This window comes from Equus caballus, chromosome 25 (genome assembly GCF_041296265.1).
Source record: "Equus caballus isolate H_3958 breed thoroughbred chromosome 25, TB-T2T, whole genome shotgun sequence".
Taxonomy (NCBI): Eukaryota; Metazoa; Chordata; class Mammalia; order Perissodactyla; family Equidae; genus Equus; species Equus caballus.
In genome coordinates, this window is record NC_091708.1 from 24,336,753 (window position 1) to 24,361,291 (window position 24,539).

Here is a 24,539-nt window from a genome sequence, read left to right on the forward strand (position 1 = left end):
GATTTTCATTGTAAAATGATTACCAAGATCAAGATAATTCATAACCATCTTGATCATGTGAGGTATGATCATGTGAGGTAATCATCTATTACCTCACATAGTTAACCTTTGTGTGTGTGTGTGCGTGCGCGGGTGCGGTGAGAAAGCTTAAGATCTACTCTCAGCAAATCTCAAATATACAGTACTTGAATTATTAAGTATTATATAAGTATTATTAAGTATGGTCACCATGCTGGACATTAGATTCTCAGAACTAATTCATCTTATAGCTGCAAGTTTGTACCCTTGACCTACACCTCCCTACTTCCTCCTCCCCCTAACCCCCGTAAGGAGTCTTCCAGATAATGTGATACTACAAATTGTTAATCATTTGTGTGGCTTCAAACAGATATTATTTATGTCTACAGATACAGATTTATGTATGGGTGCAAGCTTTACTTAAAGGAGAGACAGGTTGAATGCTGGTGCAAGAGAACCTCAGCCTCTCCTGCACTGTCCTGGATCCAGAGACCCACCAACAATGATGACCATGTGCTTCCTAGAAGCCCATTCCTCCCAGCCCAAATGCATATCTAGGCAAAACACTCTTCAACCACCTACAGAACTCTCCCCAAGAGTAGTTGTGCTAAATACAATTTTCTCCATAGAGGGACATTGCCAGTAATGTTTTAGTACCTCTACGACTAGAGATCTAGGCAGCTGTCATGTTGGCTCACTGGTTTCCAACAATAGGAAATCAGGTCCACAGTAAAAAATCAGAGTGGTTGACTTTGGAGGAATGGACAGGGGCAGGGATTGTCTAGGAAGAAGCCCAAGGGAACTTTCTGGAATGAAGGTAATGTTCTACATCTTAATAGAAATTTGAGCCATACAAGTGTATGCATTTGTTAAAACTCAGGAAATTAATACTTAAGACTTGTGCATTTCATTGTATGTAAGTTTTACATCAGAAGAAAAAACTATAAACTAATATCCAACTCTTGTTAATGATACGCATGATATAGTATATTGATGTCAGTATATGAGGTCTACAGTTTACTTTGAATTGCGTATTAAAAATGAGACAGATTAATACATGGCTAGAGGGATGGATAGATAGATATGTGACAAAGCAAGAATAGTGAAATGTTATTAATAGAATGTAGACAGTGGGCATAGGGGTGTTCACTCTCAAATTTGCTCAATGTTGCTGTATGTTTGAAAATTTTTCATAATAAAATGCTGGAGGGAAAAAGAAATCAACTCACATCCTCAGGCTCAGCTCTAAATAAATTACGAAGTAAGTATATTACCTTGCTGTATTCTCCTCCAGTGACCTCCTCTACTCCTGATCATTTTAATTTTTTGGAGGAACAGCTTCATTCTCCCCTCAAAAATAGAACTACCTGTATTGTTTCAGTATACTGAACATCACAAGGCTCAACTTTAATTACTTTGCCTAATCTGGAGTACTCGAGTATTAGCTAAAGTTCTTCGGTTGTGATCACCATATACTGACTAACTTACACAAATAGGGAATTTATTGGAAGGATACAGGGAAGCTCACAAGACTGAAGGAAGGCTTGGAAACCAGGCATGGAATGTACAGAAACTAGATTACTTCACAGAGTTTAGGTAGCAGGAAGTATAGTGTTGTCCCAGGAACTGACACCATAATGGGTCAACTCCAGTAACTAACAGCCTGTCATCACTGTGCTCATAATTAAAATTTCAGGCAGAGAATTTCCAACTGGCCTTCTTTGACCATTAGACTGTATTTAAGGGGAGAAAAAATAATTTCCAAATGGAAATTTGGGTGCTTTTACCAAAACAAACTGCAATGGATGCTGGAAAGCCAACAAGCAAAACAAAAAAGCAAAATAAAACAGACACTACAGTGCCTTGAATTATTTCAGTGGTACATTTTTCTGTCACCCTTCACAAGACACTCAATTCTGGTATTATTTACTCAAACACCACTCTGTTTTTCACTTCCGTCTATCTCCCCTGTTTTGGTACTCCAACTTTGACTGTGACCATCTTAAAATCTCCACCAAAATTTCCTAGATTGTATTTTTGCTCCCCTTGTCAGGCCAGAATCCATAAATTTATAAATTTATTTATCTCCCTCTACCCCCTGCCACTGCTGGCTAAGGATTTAAGACTTCTCTGGTTCACCCACAGGATCTCACACTAGTGTAACTCAGCCTAGATCACCTTGTGTTTTTGGATCTATTTTGTGATTAGGAAGCTCTTCTCGGGATATTGGTGAAGATGGGATGTAAGTCCAACTGCTTATCCAACACAACACATCAGAACTTGAGGAAGCCCAAGGAATGAACCTGATCCACTGAGCGAGAGCCACTCTCTCCAGAACAGGCGTGCTCTAGGATGACTGCTTCTTAGGAGAGCTGCTACCTAGACACAGGAGAGTAATGAAAGTCTGTAAACCAGAATAAGCCATTTTAAGCAACTGGATTTGAAATAGCAATTTCAACAGAAATTTGTGAGCAGGGAATGGAGACTTGGCCCGGGAGCTGGACATTTGTGCTGTGTTTACGTGAGTCAAGAGAAAACCTGGCTCTGAAGCTGACACACTAGCACGGTCGTGGCTGGTGCCTCTCAGGATAATTTGGAGCACATCCAGCAAGGGTTGGCCCTCCAGCGTGGGAGGCTGGAGACCAGCTGGAATTGTTCTTTCCATGGGGACCACACCCCTGGAATTTCAGGGTGTCCTCACACCCCTGGCTCCACTGTAAAAGCACACCCATCGGCAGATAGCAACCTGGGGGTTCCCATCGCCGCTTGATCTTCCAAGTTCTGACTTCATTTTCTCTGGGGCATTTTCTCCTCATTTTTCCGGTTACAAGGGAGTGCAGCTGCTTTATTTGGCTATGTTTGTCCTTAAAAATGGAATATTAATCGGTTTAAAAGTCTACAGCTGCCTATTCATTTGCAGAAAATTTTGGTTCTAGTTCTGGCTTCATGAATTATTAATTGCTCGAGTTTGGGAAAATCACTCAAACTTCTCCTAATTGTAGTTTCTTCACCTGTAAAAAAGAAAAAAATCTGTCCTGTTTACTTTAGATTATTATAAGGATCATATGTGATACTTTTTTGCTATCCCACTATAGGTTTCCTATGTGTTTCTGATAAAATTGCGTGGGTTCTTTCATATTAAATATAGTAACCATTTAAAAAATGTTTAAGTCTAGTGTTTGCCTTTAATTCTCTTTGGTTGCTTTAAAAATATAAAAAAGATTAAGGGCAATGATTATTAAAAGAATACATAAATATTTTAGTTTTTAAATAAAGAGACACTCCCCAAAATTAAAAATTACCCATAACCTCACCAGTGTGCATTCTGGAATCTATACTTATCTTTTGACTATGCATGTATTTGCATATATTGGTGAAGACATACCTATTTTATAACAAAATTAACATCAGAGATACATGCTGTTTTGTAAATTCTATTTTTATTTCAAAATATGTTGCAAATATGGATATATGAAAACAGTTTGTAAAATATGAAATATCTTGCAAACGGTCCCTATTACTGTCCTTATAATAATTATTTTTATTATTGCCCCAGCAAAAGTTATTAGTTTTCCTAGGATAGAGATTAATTGTAAGATTATATTTCCATCCTTAAAAAGAAGTATTGTTTTTAAAACAAAACCAGCTAAACGTACAGAAAGCCAAGAGCTCAACAAAGAATGTAATGCCTCTGAAACGAACTTGCAGACGTGAATGTGGTGAAGCACTTTGCCCGAAGAACAAAAGCCTAGGTTTTGGATCACATATATTGGATTTGAATTCTAGCTCTGTCCCTTTAAGTCTCACTTTTCCTGTCTATTAACAAAACAAAATATAGTACTTACTTTAAAATAATTTTTTCATTTAATACATTGAATAGTTACACATTGCGAAAAAGTAATTAATAGTAGTAGAATTACTACTATTCAATCATAGATATTTAAGTTATAAAAATAGGCCTTCAAAAATACTGAGGATATTATGGTTTTCATGGTTTAATTTATGGATATGACCTATCATTCAACTGCCACAAAATCGTCTTCCCCTTTTACCTGGATGGAAAATTGGACCATTAAAATCTTTCCTAATACCAACTTACTAGCAGAACAAATGGAAATACATGATCAGGGATTTCACAAAAAGAGAAAGTATAATAATCATTGCTTCCAATAATGTCAACATTTAATAACTGTAAATGTTCAACCTTCCTATTAATTAAGGAAATGGTTACAACAATAATATATAAATTTTCACCTTATGTTATTAAAGGAAAACAAACACAAGCAGCCCATTGCTGGCAACCATCTACTAAAATAAGCATTCTCATACATTGGTGCTGGTGGCAAAAAGTGCTACAGTATTTTTGAAAGTAACTAGATAGTGTGTAGTAAGATAATTTGAAAACTAATAATCATTTACCAATAATCCCAGTTCTAGGATTCTTTTCTAACAAAAAATTTTAATTACAGTAGAATCTTTATCACAGATTTGGTTGTCCTATCTATACTTATGTTAGTGAAAAACAATACAAATATCTGAGAACAGAGAAATCGCTAAGAAAATATTCATACATCCATTCAGTGTAAATATAGCCATTAAAATATGTTTAAAATGTTTCTAATAACATTAAAAAAAGACCTGTTATAATGGTATGAAAAGTGCAAATTTAAGAATACTTCGTAGGTCTCATGTTATTTTGTTTTGTTTTTCATGCTAAAACAAGGAGACATCTATTCAGACCTTACTTTTGCCCACAGCCAGAATGGGTAGATTATCTTCACTCTTCTTCCATTCATTTACATCCTGACCGGAACTCATCTCAAACACAGTGATGTACAGAGCTTCTAGTGTGGCTCCAGGTCTCTGACTATAATAGGAAATTGGATGCAGCCTAAGGTTTTATTTTGTTGAGGAATACTACCCTGAAATGCTTCCATCTACTCTCCACATTCTTTTCATTTCTTCCCTGACATATAACCTCTTAGCTGAAGCAAATATACATCTTGGGAAATAACACATCCTTGTACTCCTCCCCTTTAATCCATGCTGCCATGAAAAAAGAGGATATCTGATGGGGGCTAGGAAGTTGAGAAAGGGAGGGAAGTATATTTGGCGCCCTTATAAAAAAATTCATATATATGAGGTGGGGCGGGGAGTTGACCTTTTTGTGGCCAGGAATCTTCTGTCTCTCAGAGCTAAGACCACAGTTGAAATGAGTCAAAATCTCTTTCTGCCTTATTTTCCCGCCCACCATGCTCAATGGTGTTAGTTGGGAAGTGTGCATAGGTCATGGTCTTTTACTTTCAACCCAACTTCTATGTCATTGCAGCTGGTGGAATTTCCTTCTGTCCTCTGGAACATGGCCTCCTATTATTCATAGTTTCTAGAGTCTTTATTTATTTAGTTTTATATATCAGTAATACCCTAATGGAATACTGGGAAAGAACATTTTATATACTGAGTTTTAAAAGCAAATTTGGTAGCGCCAAATCTGAGTAGGCATTGCTAAAATAAACAGTTGCCATTACCTAGGAGAGTTTAAAACGTCTTGATCATAGATTCCTGTTTTAAATTAGCTGTTAAGAGTATCCGATTGTAAATACATGTTTATACTTCTTTGGAAAGTCGATGCATGTAACTTGGTTTAATTACAATTCTTTTAATAAAAACCTATTTGGGGTTCTACTACGCTCATATCCATTTCTAAATTTGCCTTCCTTTTATTAGATAATGGTCCTAAGGAGAACATAATTAAGACGAATGGAGAGAGAGTAATGTAAAAAGAGAAAATAATTTTGTTTTGCTTATGGACTTTTTTAAAATGATGGCATCAGCTGAATTTGATTAAACTGCTTCAAGGACAAAACTGTCCATTGAAAATATCAGAGACATCCTCTTCTGGGTGTAGAGAAATGGCAATGGCAGTCAACCATGCATTAATGAAATTTTAGGCCTATTTACTTACAGAAACCCTGGGAGTTAGAACTACATGCATATCTGCAAGCCACAGAAACACTGCAGAAAGATGACAGAATACAGCAGGGGCACGCCAAGAGGTTTCCATTAAACGTAAAGCCATGAATGCAATTTATCTGGGATCTCCTTCCAGGGCCAGAAATGAGGCCTCTTGCTCATCAGGGCTGTGCCTTGCTGTGGCTTATGTGTGAACAGCTACATGCTGAGGGTCTTGCAGTCAATCTTCACATCAAAGCTGTAAGTCAAGCTTCTCTAGTGACTTTAAAGCAAGTTAAATAAACACCCATCAGGGAAAAGAGGAAAAGCTGTGGTTGAGAAAAACAGAGAATTCAGAACAGCAAGGAGCAGCAGATATTATAGAGAACAACCTGTCCATCCTCGTTTGGCAGGGCGACGGACGGGACTTCCCCAAGTTTCTCAGCACCGGCCTGTGGTGAACATAGCAATACACTGCCCAGGTCCTTCTTCAAGACTGGCCTTGCTGCTCAGCTGAGAGGAATGTGGTCAGCACATTCTGTGCTGTGCTCGTGCTCTGTGAGCCTCCAGCTGACAGCAACTTCAGGGTCAGCCTTATCTGCCTAGAACTGCTTCACCTGCAGCCGTACCCTTATCAGTGAAGCCTGCGTCCAATGACCAAGCAAACTGGGGGTATACAAGTTCAGCCGTTAATGTACACAGTAGGACTCCAGGTTGCCATAAAACGTCAGAACCACAATAAAATAAAAATAAATAGAAAAAGAGTGCAAAGTAGAGAATAAAATAATGCCAGATGATAGGATTAATATACAAAGCACATTCTGTAAATTCTGTATATTTGCTAGCAGTGGGCTACAAATTTGAGCTTAATAAGAAAGGTGCCCTGTGAACGAATGAATGAGTGAATGAAGGAGTAAATAAAATATGTAAAGCCCACAAAAATCATTAAAGAATGGAGCCAGCCCTGATGGCCTAGTGGTTAAAGTTAGGCACTCGCCACTTCAGTGGTCCCGGTTCGCTTCCCTGTCGCGGAACCACACTACCCATCTGCCAGTTGCCACACTGTGGCTCACACAGCAGAACTAGAGTGACTTGCAGCTAGGAGATACAACCATGCACTGGGGATTTCAGGAGGAAACAAAAGAAAGAGGAAGATTGGCAACAGATGTTAGCTCAGGGTGACTCTTTCCCTGAAAAAAAAATCACTAACGAATGTAAAAATATTTGAAGATATGAAAAGACAAATCAGGATTTAGGTTGTAAAGATAATCATGCAAAGATTCTCCCCAAAATAATCCATCCAGTTAACGCAATTCTAATGAAAATTCCAAAGCATTTAGGAAATTGATAGAAATATCCGGAAGTTCACCTGAAAGGAAAAACAGGCAAGAATAGCCACAATATTTTGAAATACAAGAATAAGAAGGGGGAATTGCACTACCAGACTAAAATATGAATTAAACAATATTAAGAACAATTTGAGAGATGGGCAGGAAGAAAAACAGATGATATCAAGCACACTAACCGATAAGAGACAGAAACAGACCCAAGTACAACATTAGAATTTAGTACAAAAATCGCTTATTGCTTATCATGATTCTGAAATTTTGGTAAAGTTCAGAATAGACAACTTATTTCCACCCCGCATCGTGTTGAGTACAGCAGCTCAGCTGGGGCTGGAGGTTCCAAGATGGCTTTGATGCAGTGTCTGGTGCTTCAGCTGGCTTGGCAAGTTGGACTCAGACTGGCTGGACCACCCTCTTTCTCCATCCCTCTCTCTCTCTTTCTCTCTCTCAGAGGACTCTCATCAGTCAGTAATCTAGCACAAGTTTCTTTACATGCTAGCCAATCTCAAGGGAACAAAACAGAAGTTGCCAGTCTTTTAAGGCCCACAGCTAGCACAACAGAACTACAGCTGTAACCTATTGGCCAAAGCAAGGTACACCAGCCCTGGTTCAAAAAAAGACAGGGTTTAACTCTTGATTGGAGGAGTTTCATGTGTATACAGGGGTGTGCTCCCCTTGCCCCATTGCCCATATCCACCTCTGCAAACCACCTACCAGAATAAAAGTTTCTTATTATGATACATATATGCACGCACACACAACCAGGCCCAGTTGGTTTTGCAGACTAATTGTACGAAATATTCTCTTCCAGAGAATAAAAAAATAAGGAACGTTCCCCAACTCATTTTATAACGCTTATATAATCTTTATTCCAAAAGCATACTGAAGTACTGCAAGAAGGAGAGCAAGCCAGTCTTACTTAAAAATATAAATCGAAAAGTATCTAAATAAGATATTATCAAATTGAAACCCAGCAATGTCTAAAATAAATAATACATAGTGTCCAATTTCAGACGGGTTCACATCTGAAAACTAATTCGTGTCATTCAATCGCTAACAAAATAAAAGAGAAATGAACATTTCAATGGATGAGGGATATGACGTTTTTATTATTGAAAAGTAATTCACCATTTTAAAGAATTCTTAGCAAACAAACATAAAAGTGAATTTCCTTAAGCTGATACACAGAATCTTTTGAGAGTCTACAACAATTACCCCAAACTGTGCGAAGATGGAGGGTTCCTTTTGAAGACCAGAACACGATAAGGATACCCACAATCAATACGTGCTTCTATTCAACATTGCACCAGATGCCCCAACCAGAGGGCTAAGGGAAGAAGAAAAGATAAGTGGCATACACGTTGCAGAGGAAGCAACAAAACAATAATTATTTCCTGATGATATTTTTTTCCATTTAGAAACCCTTCAAGTAAACTACCAGAGTCAATAGCACAGTTTAGCCAAGTTGTTGTACCAAAGGTCAATATATAAAATCAATTGCATCCTTACGCATTAATAATCCAAAAAGGCTGGCATGGATTATTCAAAAAAATAGCACAAAACCTAGCTATGATAAGTTAAAAACAAAACATATCTTAATGCCAAATCAACTCTTGTGAATTAATGTTAATTTTTTTAATGAAACTATTGGACGATCAGAAATTATAGGTGAATATCTAAGTAAATGGAAAGAGATTTTCCAAGTGTAAAAGCCATGGAAAGAGTCATAAAGCAAATAACTGATAAATTGGACTCCATAAAAAACGTTAAATGATATAAAAAATATCATAACACTTAAGTGACAAACTGGAAAAATAGCCACAAATAAGAAAAAAGCTTAATACCCTTAATAAACAAAGCATACTTATAAACCTTAAAATCCACTGGAAAAACACCAGTGCTCCAACAGAAATATTAGCAAAGAAAATTCATGCAAGAAAATATCACTTATAATCATGTGAATAAAAGTTTAGCCTCACCATATAAAATAATTACTTATTAAAATAACAGCGATGTGTTGCTTTTCAACCAGCAAATGGAAAATACCACCAAGAAAAGGGACTTTGTGTACTATGAGACAGGTCCTTCTATACACTGCTGTCAGGAGTTGAAGTTGCACAACCATTCTCCAGGCCATATTTATCTAGGACAATATAACAGTATCTATGCTTGACCCGGTATCTGGGTCTGTATCTATTTATACATCTCAGAGAAATAATTATATATGTACATATTTTATAAATTTAAAATATATAATATATTCTTATATATCACATAATTGTATTTAATATATTATATTTATATTATGTAATTATATGCATATATGTATATGTACAAAGTTGTCCATGATATTACTTAAACTAGAGAAAAACTGGATATACAACAAATGCAAAATGGTTAAATAAACTATGGCTCACCGGTAACTGATTTCAAATTTTGATATAATTGGGAACTCTTCTTCAAGGAAAATTTTGTGCAGAAGCCCAATATATAAATTAGTTAAATATGGAGCGTCTCTGTTTGAGAAATGCAAGGGGTGCCTCCAGCCAGCTCAGCTCAGTGGCCTCCTTCTCAATTCCTGCTTCCCCCAAGCCCTGTGTGGCTCCCAAGACAGCTCTATGAATCCCCAAGACTACATGGAAAACTGTAAAAAAAAAACAAAAACAAAAACACTGCCATACAATATTATAAGACTGTTGAATGCATACTTTGAAAAAATTGTAATGATGAGAGCAAAAGATTGGGATATAGTATCACATAAAAGTTAATACACAAAACTACATTCCGTATGGTCTTAACTAGATAAATATATGTATGTAAATAACCAGTGATTCTTTCTATTTTGTTCTTTATAGTTATCTGTAATTTTCAATTTTTCTACCAAGACCATGAATTCCTTTCATAATTAGGGAGAAATGGAAAATTATTAACAAACGTGTAGTTTTCATTCAGGCCCACTAGTTCATGCTAGAATTATTATACGCATCTGTAGGAAAAAATATCTTGGAATTTTAAAGAAAATTTTATTAGAAACAGCTAAAGAGCTCTCCAATAATCTACCTCTGGGACATTTATCTTCAGTGTTATTCAGAGCACATCTGAAATCAATTACAGCCCCCCAACTGGCTTCAGGAACCAATGTGTGCCTCCAGCCATCTCCACAGCAAATTGCCTCAGCCGTGGTCAATGTCAAAATTTCTCAGTTGCCTTGGTTGACCTAGAAATGCTTTATGTAATTTGCCATTATCTGGAAGGAAAACAGTTGTTAGAAAATAAATCTTTTTTGACTTTGTCTTGTTAAAGAGGTGCCAAAAACTATTCTTCATCATTCAGACATACCAGCAGAAAATAACAAATATTCAGCAAATAAATGGGTTTGCCAAAATAAATCCAAAGAAAAATCATTGTTAATTCATCTCGAGAGACACAAAGGGAAGGGTGATTTGCTTTTTAACCTTTGAATACCAGAAATAGGACACCTATAAGGACTGTAAATACAGAAATAAGAGGCAGAACTTTTATTTTTCCTTCCTTCCTCCATTCAGTAAACATTTACCAAAAATCTGTAGTATGAAGATATTGAACCAGGGGCTAGGAATAGAAGTTCATGCATAGTAGGGGTGAGGATGGAGACAGAAATGCAGAGAAATGATTGCAGTTTGTTGAAGAGTGCTACAGTAGAGGTGTGTGCAAGCTTTTCTGGAAATTCAAAAGCGAAAACCACTAACTTACTTTCCTAGGGATGGAGAAAGAAGGGAAAGAAATTGTGAAGGAGGAATCTGGAGGGGAGGATGGAGGCAGAAATATCCAGTGCTTCTCAGAGACAATGACAGTATTACAACTTTAAAAAAAGGTAGAAAAATAGGGGAAGTATGTTGCATAAAAAGAAAATAACTGATCTAGCTTTACATTGATGATCACTAACCTCAAACGGTCCCGTAGAGCCTCACAGCAATTCAACTCTATTTTTGCAACTCATTCATTCACCTGTTCTCCAAGAACTAGTTTGTACATTTTTCTCTCTCCTCAAACCTCCAACATTCCTCCCCATCGTCTCTCTCAGGTGATGAGCCTGCTTTCCTTCTCACTGAGGAAACAGAAGCAATCGAGAAAGGTTTCGACATACTCCCACCACCCCATCGACTGACTTATTGGTATGTGTACCCTTATTCTCTGCCATTCCTCCTGTGGCTATGGATAAACTCTTAGCCTCCAAGCTGAGGCCAAGCCCACTACTTGTGTAGTGGATCTCAACCCTCTTGCCAACTCGAGAACACTACTTCAACAATTGTTTCCTCTGTCCCTTGCATCTTCAATTTCCCTCTTTCTCCTGAGTCATTCACATCAGCATACAAAAATGCTAGATCTTAAAATAAAACCCTCACTTGACCCCACATTCCCTCCCAGCTGCCATAGCACATGTCTGCCTTCCTCTACTGCAAAACTTCCTTAAAAGGTTGACTATACATGGAGTCTTAAATCCCAATCTTCCCCTTCTCTCCTGAATGCATTCCTGTCAGGCTTTCCTCCCAACCACTCCGCTGAAACAACTTTCATAAACATCCTCAGACCTATCTCTATCACTCACACTCTCTATCCTCCACATCTCTTGCACCACTGTCATTTGATGTACCATATATTTACTTGCCTATGTGTTGCCTATCTCCCCCAGCTAGGCTTTAGTCTCCAAGAACTCTATCCCAAGGGCCCAGAACATTGCCTGGCACATAAAAGATATTCAGTAAATATTTGTTAAATAGATGGGTGAGATAAATAAATTACTGTGTCTAAGATTATGCAATTATCAAGTTGGGGGACCGAAATTCAAACCCAGATCTACCTGACTTTAAAATCATGTACCCTAAAGGTTCATGCTACAACCTAATAAGGATGTTTGGAATAGATGGCAGTATCATTAGTGAGGTAAGGTCTATAACAGAAGGAAGATCTGAGGTGGAGATTTGTGGAATCATTTAATAGTTTGCAAAATAAGCATAACATTAGAGAAATTCCCTGCTTACTCAGGGGTGAGTAATCTGGCAGTCTCGGATATCCACTACACAATCCAGAATGAGAAATGGAACAACCACAGCCTCCAAATGACCTAAGCAGATGTCACAAAGCCCAAGCTTACACACAAGGAGCTTAGTGGGTTCTCTCAGAGCCACAAGTTTAGGGTTAGGTATTCTAGCCACAGAAGCTTAAAGGCAACCAACTATGAGGATGATACTAGTGGGAGCACACCCCCATGCTTATGCACACACAAATGCCAAAAGCCTTCGCAAGAACTTAAATGACCTAGCGTGGTTTCATTCAGCCTTAGCACAGCCCTGTGCTCCTCAACAGCCCTTCACACGTCACCAGTGAATCTCCTACAACACAGTCACATACAGGGTAGCATAAGACGATAATTGTTTAGAACAAGGATTCGAGGTCATGAAGATCAGACTAAGTTGTATTCTGTATTTTCTTTTCAAGAAAGGAGACAGATAACTTATACATTTTAGAAAGATATCCATAGAATCTGGTTGCAAACTTTTAAAGTCTGCATTTGAAGAGTTAAAATTTCTGGGAAAAAAACCTATTTAATGGAAGAGCCCAACCCCCAACCATGCTGGATTAATGAGACATTTGTCTTCTTCTCCAAAGGATGAAAAAGAGAATCAGTAAGTAGACTTGATTTTTATCTTTAATTTTTGTTTGTAATTATATATATATATATATATCACAACTCTGGCATCATGGAAGTAACACTTGATATCAACAATCCAACACAAGGTTGTATTCACTGGTGAAGGGAATGGGAGATCGCTTACTTTAGTAGTTCTGTGATCTTCTAAAGGGAGAAAATAGTGTCATTTGTGAGTCACTAAGTATACTTTTTCCAAGTAATGGATTGGTTTTTCTACAGTTAGCAGTATAATATTCTTAAAACTGGAAATAAACTAGCAGTACCAAAGGAAATTCCACTAATCAGGCTGTTGACTCGCAAACCAGAAAGAAAGAGAAATAAGGGCTTAATATTAAAATTTTCCATTTTTTCCACCCTCGTTAGCACTTCTGATCTCAGATTTCACTGCTGGCATTACTGATAGTGTATCGAAGCTTGTTTTTGTCACACACGTGAAGATTTATTTAACTTGAAAGTCCTTTCCAGTTCATGTGGATTGAAACCATAACTAAATACCTTGTCACATGTTTCTTATTGTGGATAGGCAACATAGCTTTCCAAAGAATAATTATTATTCCAGTGTAGTGAGTTTGCCCAGACTTTCAAGAAGTAGACTATAGCTCTTGAGAAACTAAAAAACTTGTTTATGATTTTTAATCAGCAAAAGATTGTGTTCAAACTTAAGGCATGGGAAACAACTCATTCTCTGGAAAATAGGAAAATAAAGCTTTTGAAAACTAATTTCCCCTTTTCTTTTAGCCAGATTCTAAGATAAAAAGATATTACAAGAGAAAAAAAACATTCCTTTTCCTTCTGTATTCAGTAGTACAAATGTCATACAAGATACTTTAAAGATAGAGCTTTTTGGAGGAATGGAATGGTTTCCTTAGATGTCATTAGGACCATCATTCTGCCTTCCAGCCAGATTTTTTTTAAATCCCTACAATCTGCTATCCAAACATAAAAGTCAAGGCAATATAACATGTGAGTAAACACTATAGTCTCTCAAATCAGGCAGACCTGAGTTTGAGTTTTCCATTCTACCAACTATCCTAGTGACCTTGAGCTACTTCTATGAACCTCAGTTTTCTCATCTGTGAAATAGGAGATAAGAATGACCTGTTTCATACTTTCAGGATTACTGAAAGAATTAATGAAATAATACATGTAAACCACCCAGCACAGAATACATGCTCAAGCCCTGCTATCAGTGATTACGATTGTGAATATGACTATGATCATGACAAGTAGCATAGTTTGCTGTGAGTCCGACTTCTCTTCCTAGCAAGACTTGCCTGCCTGGCACACAAGTCAAATAATACTTCCCTCTTAAATATTTTTTAATAGCCTGATGAAGGAATGAGTTTTAACCTGGATCCATGCTCTTGAAAGTCAAGAAATGTAATGGCTCCTCTTTATTCCATTTGATCTACCCTCATTGTTCCTTCAACTTTCTTCCCAACTTTCAGAAACAACCAGAGAAGGAAAGAATGAGAAAGCTTCGTTAGAAACAGGAGAATGTTTTTGAGCATGTGGAAATTGGGGAGCATGAGGTTTACTTGGGAAAGTGGAAATGGGGTAACATAAAATGAACTATGAAAGCCTTTTAGTCTAAGTGAGAAGAAAACAAATCCTGATTTATGTATATGTCAATCGTTGATGCATCACAACGAAAGGCCAGTCTAGCAGCTACTTTTTGCCCCCACATTCCAAAATTCTGCCTTGAGCCTTTAACATTTCTTTAAGACAAACCCCATCACGTGCTGGCTGTATTTCAAAAGTACTTGTGAACAATATGCGAAATTAACCCAGGGTGTTATGAACCAAGAAATAATGACGATAAAGAAGACAATATCACCAGGAGAATGAAAAGTAGCGTTCAGGTAAGTTCAGTGGATCCTGAACTACTTTGTAGGCTTCACCCAAATTCTATCCAGAAAGGAAATTTCAGTCCTTTCTGTTTTCATATTGGGCTTGACAAGCGTGTTTTGTCAATTATTATCAATGACTGACCTTGACATTAGAAAATGTTATTTCTTCAAACTAAAAAGAACCTATAATGGTCCTTCCCTGTTGTGCTTCCCCATGGCCCCATAATTATGCCCTTTCACCTCTGTTTTTTTCTTCTTCCTTCTTCTTCTTTTACTGCAGGATTTATAAAATCCTTTGAAACATGTTGTTTCCAGATGTAGGTCCCGAGTGCCCTGTCATTTACTTCCTGTCCAAGCGCTGAGCAGATGGAATTACACAAGTCCGGCTGTATGATTCCACCCTCCAATGCCTTCATTAAACTCCAGGATTTTAAAGAGTCTGCCCAATTCCTGGCAGGGACCTTTCCATACTTCCACCCCCAAAGCTGTAAATTACTACCTCATTAAACTCAATTGTAAATGATTAGGTGTCTGGAATGTACTTTCCTTTCCCTGCAGCCTCCTTGGAGTAATTACTGCTTCACAGGCCTCCCTACTTAACTTAGCACATTCTTCAAGCAGGCCAGTGTTCGACTAGCTCACTGAGGGAGGAGGTTTTATTTTTGTTAGGGTATTATAACTATCTTTTCGTTCCAAAAGTGGAAGATTTGTGATCTTCCATTTCCCATTGAGCAATCTCTCTTTTAACAAGAGAAAGCTGTAATCCAGGCCTTTTTCAAGAACTAATTTTTCCTTCTACCACACAGGCAGTTGGAACGACAGAACTTTTTTTCTGAGCATCAGTGAGATAATTTCACATTTTTCAAAGGCTGCTGTTGATGCCATTAATTTCCACGGGTAAAGATCATCTCATAAGAGAGTAGAGCTTATAAATTCTCATCACAAGAAAAGAAAAAATTTGTCACTATGTGTGGTGATGGAAGTTAATTAGACTTATTGTGGAGGTGATCATTTCACGATGTATACAAATATTGAATCATCATGTTGTACACCTGAAACTAATATAATATTGTATGTCAATTATGTCTCAATTGAAAAACAAAAGATCATCTGGGAAATGTTTACAGTTTTTTTCTAGACAAGGAGAGACAAAGGTAACTCAGGTAATCAGTGCCTATTCACCTAATTCTGATTCTTTGATGAAGTTTGTTTTAAAAAACTTAGAGTCTGGAAAGGTCGTGGGTAAAGGGTTGGAGGGAGAGAAAGTGGGGGGGGGGGGGGGGGCTGTCACATTGAATAAATAATCTATCCAAAGTTCCCAGCCTGGTTGCCATCATGTTAGCAGGAAAGGTAAAACTAATACTCCCCGAGGGACAAAAGCTCAGAAGGTCAGTCCTCTTTTTTATTCAGGTTTCTGCCTCTTTAGTTGATTCATTGCTTTAGTCTTCAGATTTTCACTGTGCATGTCTAGGGCTTCTGTGCCACTGGTTTCTCTCTAGTCAGTCAGCTGCGCTTCACCATAGCCGTGGAATATAGGTAAAGATATTGACTTATCACAAGGAGAAAGAAAATGAGGGCCTCTGAGCAAAGTAGGATAGCTGAGGTCAACGCAGTCTTAGCAGTACAGTCAGCGTTGGAGAAGAGTTTCCAGCACATGTGAAGGAAAATTCAAAAATAGATAAAGGAATGGAGCCTCACTCATTCCTTCCTGACACTGTGAAGGAAAATTCAGGAAGAGATAAGGGAATGGGGCATCATTCATTTCTAACTCAGCCTTGTGCATTGAAGATGACGCTAAAGGAGATTCATTCATATCCGGACATGACAGACAAGGAGTGGACCAGGTGTCCTTTTGTCTGCATTCATTTGTGTGGAGAAAGTTCAGATGAGCTTTGCTTGGGAGACTGCTCTCTAATTGGGATGGAATAAAAGGGGGTAACTCGGTCTTGGTTCCCAGCCTGGCACCTTGGAACAGACAGTAGGACTGTAGGAAAGAGTTAAAGGAGTTATTTCTCCAAAGGAGAAAAAGGAGCATAGTGTTGCCCAGATGCCAAAGAGTGACATACAGTCAGGAAGGGTGCAGGCTCCCCACTTCTGCCCCACGTAACATAGCTTTGGTTTGGTGAAGACTGAAGGAATTGCAGTGTCGTTCAGGCACCCCAAGGGCGTGAGGATTTGGGAAACCATCTTTTGCAATGTCATCAGTGTTGTCATGGTAGACACCAGCAGCAGGAATGACTCTGAGTCACAATTCTCAGGAAGTTTCATGGACGTCAGACGTTCAAAAGGGTGCACAGGGTGGAAAAACATGAGTTGAAGTAAGACAACAGAGAAATAATCAAGTAAGACTTGAAAGGGCTGGATGTCCTTTGTCAGCCTTGGGCAAGTGGCAGTGGAATTTATTACTAGAGTGACCTTATCCAGACCTATGGTCTGATGAGTTCTGGGAAAATCAATGTTCACAAAGAAATATATTAAAATTAGTACCACAAAATGGGCACAGAAAACATTAGCTAGTGCAGTAGACTGAATAGAAGAACAGTAGGTTTCAAAAACACTTTATGTTAACTATGTTTTAGGCAATTCACTCCCTGACTAATTTTTTATTGATTTTTAAATTATCATTTAAAATCTATTTGCATATTAAGGTTATTTTTCTACCACAGGGGAAGAAGAAACAAAAAATGCTATAAGAGGGATCTTTGACTACTAATGATATAAATGTTTTTATATATTTTAAGCCATTTGTATGTTTTTGTTTTTGAATTACTTGTTAAAACATTTTCCCATCTGCCTTTTTCTTATTGATTTATAAGAGCTTTTTATATAAGGGTGATAACACTCTGTTCATTTATTTTACAAATATATTTTACTTGTTTTAGAGTTGCACTTTTAAATTTGTTTATTATAATTTTCAAGGTAGAAAATTTCTATTTTTCATTCTCCCTTATTATTTTTTCTTTAATTTTTAATGCTTAGAAATATTTTACTAACCCCATAAGCAGAATCTATTCTACTGTATTTTTAAAATTTTTATCTTATAGTTTCATTTTTCCAATTAATTCCTATGCGATCTCTTTTTGGAGTATTGAGTGAAGAAAGGCTCTAAGTATTTTTAACAATTAGGTACTTTCTGCCTTATATTGAGTAATACATTATCCTGCAAAGTTTTGGGGAAAACCATCTTTATCACAAGCTAAAACCTTGCCTGTTTCTTGACTTCCTATTCTGTTTTACTAAACTACATCGGTCTATTCTTGTACCAATACCACAGTATGAAATTAAAATATGTTCTAAAATTCGATGATGCAACTGTCACCTCATAGTTCTTTTTTTTTCCACAATTTTACTGCAGAGTTTTACTTCAGGTTAAAATGTAGAAGGTTGTGACACACCATTGCTTTCACCAGAATAACTAGGAAAAGGTGGATAAACTAAACATTCTTATGCTCTAACACATTGGAGAGCTATGAATTAAAAGAATTTAAAGACTTCCTGTGAGGGACAGGTCCTTCCTGGGTGAGCAGACACCTTGGACTGCTTTTCTCCTGAGAGCACTTGCTGAGTTTAGGCATAAAGAATCTTCTGGGGTAAGGAGAAATCAGTTAAACTTTTAACTGGTGTAATGAATATGCCATGTGAGTTGGTGTAATGGAACAGAATCTCAGGAACCCACATGCAGAACTAGTCCTTCCTTCCAGCAATTCTTCCCACTGGAATTCTGCTCAGTGTCTGGCAGAAGCATCTGGGAATCTGGGGGGAAAGCTGGAAAGCAAATAGAGATCCCAAAGTCCACTAGAAGGAAAAGGTTGTTATATGCACAGATAAGATTTCACTCTCAAGAAATTTGAAAACAAATGCAACCTGAAACTAACTGAAGCTGCAAACCGGCCTGAATTCTGTTAAATTCCTGATAGCATCAAAGCAAAAAGCCTCCCCGCTCCCTTTCTAGCTGCTCGATAAGAAGAAAAGATATGCCCTTCTAGAAGAAGGGAACTTTCTAGGGACATGAAAATGTTCTACATCTTGTATGGTGGTCACAAAGGGTATATACATTTGAGCGGTAAAATCAAGATTTGTACATTTTACTGTATTAATTATACCTCAAAAAAACAATTTTAAAAATGTTTATCATATTCTTGACTTCATATACTTCCACAAAAAAAATTTATAGGCCCCAAATACCCCTGTTAAGGTCTTGCTTGGAGTAACATTAAATACATAAATTAACCTGAAGAAACCACTATTGGGTCATCCTATCAGAAACGTATATCTCCATTTATTCATTTTTATTTAAATTCTCTCTCATTGTTTTAAGTTTTCTCCTTAATTAAAGAATTAATTTTGTAGAAATTTTAATTATATATTTTTCCATCATACTTGTTTCTCACATATAGGAAAATAATAGTATAGTTATTTTAACTGGATTTTTTATTTCCATTTTTTTTCTCTCTAGTGTTTTTTGTTGTCATTTTTGTTTGTTTTAATTGAGAATACCGCTAAGAAATAAACATAATATTGCCTAGTTCTTGGTTCAAACTGCCAAAAAACTATTCTTAGAAAGTGATGGAGAAACTGATACAGTGCTGTATGTCAATTATTTCTCAAAAACACTGAAAGGAAAAAAAGTGATGAAAGCTAGAATCCTCTTCGTAGTTTTTGATAAAATGCTGTTAGCTTTTACCATTAAGTATGACGTTGGTGTTAGTTTGAGAAAGAGATGTACTCTCATATTAACATAGCATCCGTAGGGGCTGGCCCAGTGGCACAGTGGTTAAGTTCACACATTCTGCTTCAGTGGCCCGGGGTTCAGCTTGGCACGCCATGCTGTGGTAGGCATCCCACATATAAAGTAGAGGAAGATGGGCACGGATGTTAGCTCAGGGCCAGTCTTCCTCAGCAAAAAGAGGAGAACTGGCAGCAGTTAGCTCAGGGCTAATCTTCCTCAAAAAAAAAAAGAGATAGTATCTGTCTATCCTTAGTTTTCCTTGAATTTTGTCATGGATGGGCATAAAAATTAGGTAGCTATTTTTGCCTCTGTAATTGTAAATGTAGAACTTTTTTTCCTTTGGTGAGCATTTTAGGAAGTTTTGTCTCAGTGATCATAAATGTGGAGTTTTGATTTTGTTTCTATGTTCTGTCAGATTTTGGTATGAACATTAGTTAGTGTTTTACAATGATTTGGGGACCTTTCCTTCATTTTATGCACTCTAAAGTATTTCATATATTGTGGCAACTACCAGTTACTGGAAAGTTTAAAAAAACTCACACATAAAAATGACCCAGGTTTTTATCCATCTTGGAGCTAATTATTTTTGCAACATTTTCAGTTACCTTGAAGGTTATTGGCCTATTCAATTTTTCTTTATCCTGCCTCAATTTGAGCAATACATATTTGCCTACAAAACTGCCAGTTTTCATACTTGCTAGTATTAAATATATTCTCTTATAGATTTTTTTATAACTTTATTACTTAGAGTTAGATCTCATTTGAAATCATAACACTGTGTGTTTTGTGCATGGTGAACTTCATTAGCAGTTTCTTTGTTTTATCTGTCTTGATTAATTTCTGCTCATATCTTTAATTCTTTTTTCTTGCTTCCCTTAGATTAATTTGATTATTTTCCAACTCTTTGATGTTATTAGCTTATTTTCATTCTTTCTGATTTAATAGAAACTCACTGAAAGAATGCATTTTGGGTATAGTTTTAGCTAGTACAGAACATCTTATATCCAGTATTCTCATCATCATTTTCAATAATCTCAGCTTCACATTTTTTTCCTATTTAACTCAAGACAAGAGACATCTTAGTTAGAAATGAGGTTTTGCTCCTGTGAGAGGCCCTAATTGACAATGACTAAAATAAGGTAAATATCCACATAGGCAGCCCAGGCCTGAGGACAGCTCCGTCTTCCTCTGTCTTGCTATTCCACCAGTTTCCATGGTAGGTAGTTTCCACAACATGATTTCAGATCATCTGGCAGTTCTTAGCATCTTATCCACATTCTAGCCCTGAGAAGAAGCATAAGGGGGAAGGAAAGGATTTGCAATCACTGTCATCCACATTAGAATTTAGTCACATGGCTGCATCTAGAATCAAGGAATCCTGGGAAATGTAGTTTTTTCCTGGTTGGCCACATGCCAAATTAAAAATTATATTACCATGTAAAATGGGAAAACAGATAAACAGGGGAAAAGTATCAATATCTGCCACAAAGAGTTTTAAAAATATTTCCAGTGAGCTCACTTACTTCAAACTTTTGCTTTTAATTTCTAACATTTTTTTCAGTTGATCAAACAATGGGATTTGAATTATTTCTTGTTTTTAAATTTCTTGACAATTTTTGTACCTTAATACATGATTATATAATTTTTTAATATCAATAGATATTTTAAAAGAATATATTTTCTTTGTAGGGTACAAAGGTTTATACCTATTTATAAATCAGCCTTCCTGATTCTTCCTGTCTATTCTTAAAGCACGTTACCTGTCAGTTACATTCCTCCTAGGATCAACATTTCTGCTAGTTTCCTTATACTCATTTTCCAGTTTTCCGTAACTTCTCTCTCGATAGATGCTAGAAAATGGCAGACTGGTGGTAGATGACAGTTTCATATATCCCATTGTCATAATTCTGTAAAATGTAACATTTTAGAAATGGCCAGCTTGCTATTTTTCACTGACATTATTTAATACCTTGTACAAATGTGCCTCTTTAATAAAATATTAGGGGCTATATTACTCAAATAATAGTCATCATAACTGGGCTATAGTTCAAGTTGTAGTTTCACTATAAATCTTGTTCCTAAAAAATTTTTAACCAAATTCCAATAATATAATTTGATTTTTTTAGATGAAGATTTTAGAAGCTACTGTACATTGTAACTAAAAATTTTTATACAACTTTTGTATATTTTCCAGTGGAAAGAACAAGCATCATTCCATTATTGTGCATGTTTCCACTATTTTTATATTTTTAAAATTATGTCACTATTCATTTTATAAATTTTTAAAATAGAATTGTATGATTTATTTTATAAATTACGTTGCAATTACACATACATCTCTAAGAAATTATGTGATACTTTTTAGCAAATTAAAAGTTTTTCATTTTATAAAATATAACCTCTTGTATGGAAGGGAAAATTTGAAAGTTAAAAATAAGATGCAGACCTGCAGCTGGTGAAGAAGTACATTAAAAACTTTGTAGAGTTGAAAATTACAAAAGCTTAATTCTTAGTCGTAAGATGTGTTTTCTCAATGTCAGGTTAATAATTTTATGTGGCTGGCACTATGTTTCAACTGTAAAAACAATGGAACTCCATCAAGATGAGATTGTTGAAGGGGAGGGGAAGAAGAAAGCAGAGAAGGGTGAGGAGGATATGATTTTAACATCTGAAACTCAACTTTATAATGAGAAACAGAGGAGACATGATGTCATACTGTAGAAGGTAGCTCCACTGTATTTTTTTTCAAGCTGGCTTGACCTGAGGTTTTCAACAAAGTCCAGATGGAAAGAAAGGAGAAATTTATATATATATCCTAAGTTTGAAACAAAGACTTAAAGCCAGGGGTTTCTCACTCATGAATTTAACATGCTTGTATTTAATGCAGACCAACTAAAGCCACCTCATTATTCTCTCCTCTTCGCCTCCTCCCCCAAATCTTTTAACCTCCCTCTGAATCTGCAGGATGCCGTCTGGCTTAGTTAGTCTCCCAAACACTAACCAAGGGAGGAGGTTATTTAATTCCTATTGATCGGAAAGTCATATTTTACTTTTCACCAACTCTAAGACTCAGGCTTAGTTTTTTGGTTTTGGCTTGGTTTTGTTTTGTTTTCATACTTTAACATCTCCGAAATTGGGATGGGTCTCACAATCATTGATGCTTCATAGTTTAATTGGCAAAGGCTTTTTTGTTTGCTTGCTGGCTTTTGTATTTTCCTTAGTGGAATAAAAAGTAATGCTGCATCCACTGTCAACATTCTCTTAGAATTTATAAAATATAATGACCCTAATGGGGGTGACTGATGAGGGACAGGGACTTTATTTGCTTTGTTTTGTTTTTATTCTGGAGTGACATCTCAGTTTGAGAGACCTAGGAAGAAGTCCCCTAGCAGCTGGTCTGTATTCTGTGAAAATTCACTTCTGTGGCTGCTCTTCATTATGCAAATATAAAGCCAGCTGTCACTCTTTATGTGGTGAAAGATTGCCCCTCCTCCCTGAAAGCTCTAGGAGGAGAGTGTATCAACCTGCATAATAAGCCCAGAATCTTCAAAGAGGAAAGGATGGAGACTGCAGCCCCATCCTTTTCCCCCCAAATCCAAGGCCAAGGAAATATGGGATGAACCAGGGTGCCATTGAACCAGAGATGCTGGAAAAGTGACAATGAGTATGCCAAAGCGGAAATCATGGAAGAGAAAAAAGACTAGCTTTTCTTGAGTAGGTGGTGCAGCCTCAAGACTAAGTGTAGGTTTTAAGGAGAAAAGCAGTAGGTGGCTGAGACAGGAAGCCCTGCAGACTCTGACACTGGCATCGTACGGAGCTTTTTGAAGAACAGTGACCAAGCACAGAACGTGGTAGTCCAGCCAGGAACCACTGTAGCACTGGCAGGAATCCAGACCTTCAAGAGCATTTCCTCAACTGCAGACAGGCACCCGTCCGGCTGAGCAAGGCTAGCCTTACAACAGCAACAACACACACAGAAGCCAAAGAAATAGCGCCAGTGGACTGACTCAATTTGCCAGCCCCCTCTCTCCACGTGGCATTCGGAAGTAAGACTGACACCCTCTGGACTGGGTCTGCCTCTGCATTCATGGAAAATTAATTGAAAATTAAGACATTTGCCAATCTTTGTATCCAGTTGCTAGAGCAAACCATTTGCTTAACAATTACAGAGTACCTGTTACAAATCTGGTACCACAGAAGAAACTTTTAAAAATTTTCCCAACAATCAATAAGAAGTTGTGATTATCCTAAGGGAACAGAGTCACAGGAGTTAAAAAAAAAAAAAAAAAAAAAAAAAAGGAATGTTGTCCAAAGACACAAAGCTAGTAAGTGGTAGATTAAAAATTTAAACCCAGGTCAGCCTAACTTGAAAAGTCATGTTCTTTTCACAACATCATACTGGCCACTTCTAAAGAGATGAGAATTCTCACAGGATACATTGGCAGGTCAATTTCGTCAGAGATCATCCATAATGCTTAACGGATGGTTTTATGTCTGGATTAGATAATATAACCTTTGTTTGGAATATGAAGAGGAAATATCAGATGGGCCTAGAACCAGCCATCTATTCCAGTGATGGACAAGCCCCTGCTCAAATTTCCTTCAGTTCACTGTGAGCTGGTTAATGCAAAGCTTTACGCTTCGGAGCTCTTGAAAGCCTCTAAGGAGAAGTTCCTCAATAACAAAGGAGACCTTGATGCTACCTCCCCCAAAGGAAACACTCGAATCACTATAGCTCTGAAAATCTGTCTTTCAGAGTTTCTTTTCATACTTAAATAAGGAAAGATGGAGGGGTTTATCACTAAAATCCACCTACTAAAGGATTGATGGGGCTCCTCTAGAACTTTCTGGATCCTGAACTCCTCAAAGCAAAAGGGACAACTAACTCCATGGCACTATTTTTACATTCTTTTTCTGATTATAAAATATGATATGATTTTGTATTAATTGTG

General features: G+C 37.0%; 1 protein-coding gene and 1 long non-coding RNA gene across 6 annotated transcripts in view; one reads left to right on the plus strand and one right to left on the minus strand.

The window, feature by feature from the left end:
- Positions 1-24,539, minus strand: part of LPAR1 (lysophosphatidic acid receptor 1) — a 352,985-nt gene that overhangs the window by 211,925 nt on the left and 116,521 nt on the right. Inside the window, exons 1-2 of one of the 5 annotated variants that reach the window (XM_070251333.1) lie at positions 6,363-6,523; positions 2,197-2,397 (exon numbers count right to left, since the gene is read on the minus strand). The exons of 2 other annotated variants lie outside the window; for them this stretch is intronic. The gene's annotated coding sequence lies outside the window, so the exon portion shown is untranslated. Of the gene's footprint in view, positions 1-2,196; positions 2,398-6,362; positions 6,577-24,539 lie in introns of those variants that run through there. 2 more of the 5 variants (XM_070251330.1, XM_070251336.1) reach the window with 2 other exon arrangements.
- Positions 12,617-15,381, plus strand: LOC138920783 (uncharacterized). Its single transcript, XR_011432571.1, has 2 exons — positions 12,617-12,982; positions 15,139-15,381. It is a non-coding gene; the product is annotated as an uncharacterized lncRNA (long non-coding RNA).